This window comes from Cynara cardunculus, assembly GCF_001531365.2.
Source record: "Cynara cardunculus var. scolymus isolate 2C chromosome LG 10, CcrdV1, whole genome shotgun sequence".
In the NCBI taxonomy this organism is placed as follows: domain Eukaryota; kingdom Viridiplantae; phylum Streptophyta; class Magnoliopsida; order Asterales; family Asteraceae; genus Cynara; species Cynara cardunculus.
The window spans coordinates 11,739,227-11,743,034 of record NC_037537.1 but is presented as its reverse complement, the minus strand read 5'-3'; positions in this window follow the sequence as shown (position 1 = coordinate 11,743,034).

Sequence of the window (3,808 nt, the reverse complement as noted above, 5' to 3'; positions counted from 1 at the left end):
AGGCAACCTTATCATCTTTGTCAAGAACGTGACATGAATTCTTTGAGAATTTAACTGTATAATCTTTATCACACAGTTGACTGATGCTAAGAAGATTGTGYTTYAGTMCTTCAACATATGCAACGCGTTTGAAAGTTGTTGCACTATTGGTTAATATACTAAAACCTCTAGTATACCCTTTTCCGTTACCACCAAAGGTTACGGAATATCCTCTTTCTTCCTTGAAATGAGTTAGCAGAGATTTATCTCCAGTCATATGTCTTCAACATCCGCTATCAAGATACCATATACCTTTGACGTCCTGCATAAGGAAGCAAATTAAGAATGCTATTGGTACCCAGCTATTGGGGTCCAGCTTTGTTAGAGGCTTCATCCACTGTAACTGAAGAATCAGCATCAGTAAATGGCATCACTAAACCTGAAGAGGTTTGAGTGGAGAAAGGACAACCTCTAACACTACTAAAGTAGTTTTAGTGGAAGTCTTCACTGAGCCTGACGAAGAGGCTTCAGTGGAAGGAACAACAACGTCTGAAGCTGAATACTTTTCAGCAGGAGTTGTCTTCGCTGAGCCTAAAGAAGAGGCTCCAGCGGTTTTCTTCACCTTGGTTGCTTGTGCAGCCTTTGTGGATAATTTCACCTTGGTTGATTTCTCAGCCTTGGCTACTTTCTTGCCCTTAGCTGGTGAACCAGCTTTGGCGGCAGAAGGACACTTGCTGGCAATATGTGTTTGCTCACCACAGTGTTTACACTTCCTAAAGCTTAGAGTAGCTTTAGGGCTAGGAAGTATCAGACTAGAAGCGTGATCAACTCCAAGGATTCCCTTCTCATTGGTTCTAGGAGGAACCTTTGAGGAATTGGATTCCTTAGGTGAAAAGTTCACCTTGAGCTATGATTTGGATTTCTGAAAGGGTTCAGATTTCGTAGTCCCTGAAGAGGAAGAAGCTTTACAAGCTGAAAGAATAGACCTTGATCTATTAGACTTGTTAGACTTCTTGGGAAGGGATGGTATGACAACGGATTTACCTTTGTCTTTGCAACCAGAACATGAAGGAGTTCCTTCAAGATGACTCTAAGTAAAAGAAGAAGACTGAGAGGAAGAAGTGTTAGGAATAGAAGAGACGAAGGTGCCAAATTTGAGCATGGACCTGTCTGTAACACGTTCTTCCTGATCATAGGAGAATCCTATACTAGTCGTTACCTTGGCAAGGATCTGAGCGTTAATGATCTCTGAGGCCTTGATGGAAGTTTTACACCACCCTTCAATGGTAGCTTTCTCAGCCTTGAGTTCAGCGATTGCTCGTTCACGCTCAACAATAGCCTTCTCACGTTCAACAGTGATGGCTTGGTTTACAATAACCTAATCTTTAAGATTTTCCTCGACAGAGGTCAGTTCTTTGATCTTAGAATGGCAAATCTGCTTTCGATTTGCCATTGAGGGCATTGTAAAGGTCAACCGTCAACGTATCCAGTGCAGAAAGACTGGAAGAAAAAGAAGGTTCATTCAGGGAACATACCTGAGAAATAGAAGAGGTGGATGGCTCAGAGAAGTAGATGCTTCTGAAGAACCTTTATCTGTATCTATGGCCATCAAGTAGATATTGGCTGTATCCTCTTCATCTGAAGATGATTCATCGGATAACTCAGCCCAGTCTTGCTCTTCAGCGACAAGGTCTTTAGCTTTACGCTGGTTGTTCTTTATCTTCCTATACTTCTCCTTTAGTTTTAAGTACTTTTCATCTTTAGTTCTGAAGGAGGAAGGAGCTTTGGAGGATGGCGTCGCAGTCTTCTTTGATCTGTATTCACCTGCAAAATGTCTGGGCCGGTGACAATTGTAGCAGACAGCTAAAGTCTTGTCTATTCTTTCAGACTTTGGCTTCTCCTTAAGGGACAGCTGAGGAGATCTGCGGAAGTTGCTCTTACTGGCGAACCTCCTGAAACACTTAGTCATGAGGGCCAGGGACTCATCAAAATCTGCTAAGTCAGATTCTGGAATATCCTTAGAGATAGAAGAGTCTATCTCCGTAATAACAATAGGAGGAAGAGAAGAGACAAAAGGGGTAGAAGAAGTTTTAGCTGAAGAAGCTTCAGAGATCAAAGCCAAAGGAGAGATTTTCATTTCCCTAAAATCTTTTACAAGATTCCTCTTTAGTTGACGAGATTGCTCATGGTTAAGCAGAATCCTGTATAAAATAGAAAAAGAAATAGTGGACATGTCATTGGACATCTTGAGACACATGGAAAAGGTGTCCCAAGACTCAGGAAGGAATTCCAGAAACTTGGTTAAAGTTTCAGAATTAGAATATTCCCTGCCGATAGCCCTAAGATCAATAAGGAGGCATTTAAATCGTTGATGTACTTCAGACAGCATCTCAGACTCTCCACAGAGAAAGCTTTCATACTGTCTTACTAGATTGATCTTTTTGGTCTCTTGAACCTGAGTGGTTTCTTCATATTGGACACAAAGTGTGTCCCACATGGATTTAGAGGTTTTGAGCTTCATCACTAAGTGATAAATCTCATCAAGAAGAGACATAGCTATTATAGACCTAGCGCATGTGTCTATAGCTATTTTCTTCTTGTCTTCATCGCTCCATTGATGTGGGAGCTTTGGAATCTCCCGTTCAGGAATCGCGGCAGTTGTAGCTGTTGCTGGAACAGCCGGAGCAATAGCAAATGGAATATATGGTCCATTTTCTATATAATGTGGAATTTCAGGATCCACACCTTCAAGAAAGAGAGACATCCGGTTCTTCCAGAGACTAAAATTGTCATGGACAAACCGGGGAGGTTTGTCAAAAGAGCAATTGTCTTATGTGTGTGTGTTTGTAATTTGTAAAGCCATTTGTAAGCGGTAAAGTTATATAAGGAAAGAGATAAACTAATACAGAAAACAACTATACTGAAAGAGAGAAGAAAACACTGCTCTGATACCACTTGTTGGTCCCTTGAGGGTCTACAAGATAAGTACAACAGTTTGTAGAAGGGGGGATGAATACAAACACAATATTTTCAAATTTAAAATATATATTGATAAAAAAGATCAATACAGATTTTACAAGATTGTTTGCGGAAAGATAAGGTAAGAAAAACCTATCTAAAAAATCTTTGGTTACACACGAGTTCTTAGCAAATGAGAAAATAAATGTTGTAAAGAGAAGATCCTTTACTTAAGCTAGAAAATGCTCAAAGTAAGAATTAGGTTTTAAGAGTGAGTTGTGCGCACTCTGTATGGAGAAGAAACACTTCTATTTATACCCAGTGCATTAAATGTTCATTTAATGCAAAATGGTAGGGTTAGAGTGCATGTCAAGCCTTAAGAGGAAGGCTTGTCCTTTACTACAGTGAATAGTACAAAAAGCACTATTCATGAGCAGACATTCTTACCTAAAGTTGGTGCGCAATAGAGTCAACTAGTTCGCTCCGTACCGTACCAACGTTTAGAAGGGTATGGGTTTGTCCTTTGTGTGTATAAGGACAAGACAACAACAACCGTGCTAAGCAAGCTTCCTTTGATCGCTGAATGCTGGAATAACATGAAGGTCTCTTCAGCATTCGCTGAGGCTTGAGCAGTCTTCACACATATATAGATTGGTTTGTAATCAATGAGTAGCGGTTTAGATCTGTTGATCCCAGATCTCTCAATAACACTAATAATCTAGTTAATAATAACCAAATTATAGTGATTTGATTAACAAAGTGATGAACACTCAAGAAGAAATTATGAACAATTATGAACAATCTTGAGCGTCAAAGATTTCACTTTATTAATAATAAAATACTCTAAGTGTAGTTCCATCCCATCCTTGGT